Source organism: Macadamia integrifolia, unplaced genomic scaffold (assembly GCF_013358625.1).
Source record: "Macadamia integrifolia cultivar HAES 741 unplaced genomic scaffold, SCU_Mint_v3 scaffold2114, whole genome shotgun sequence".
Lineage (NCBI taxonomy): Eukaryota > Viridiplantae > Streptophyta > Magnoliopsida > Proteales > Proteaceae > Macadamia > Macadamia integrifolia.
The window spans coordinates 47,208-47,618 of NW_024868521.1; positions in this window are offsets into that span (position 1 = coordinate 47,208).

The following is a 411-nucleotide window of genomic DNA, read 5'->3' on the forward strand; positions in this document are numbered from 1 at the left end:
TCAGCCGAATCTTTTGCTCAGCATATACATGATTTGCATGCGGGTATAAGGAGACAGATAGCACTGAGCAATGAGCAATACAAATCGAAGGCAGATGTGCACAGAAGGCTACAAGAGTTTCAAGAGGGTGATATGGTGATGGTAAGAATCAAGCCACAACGTTGTTAGGGGAAAAGCGAGCAAGCTACATGCTCGTACCACAGGTCCGTTCAAGGTACTCAAGAGGATAGGTGCCAATGTGTATGTTCTTGATCTGCCAGCTAGCATGGAGATCAACAATATTTTCAATGTTGAAGACCTAGTCCCATACCATGGTACCTCTACGTTCACCTCTTTTTATCCTGATGACCTTGAAGACTTCCCTTTCAACATTGATGAGACTTCTAAGCCAAGCCAACCACTTCCCCCCAC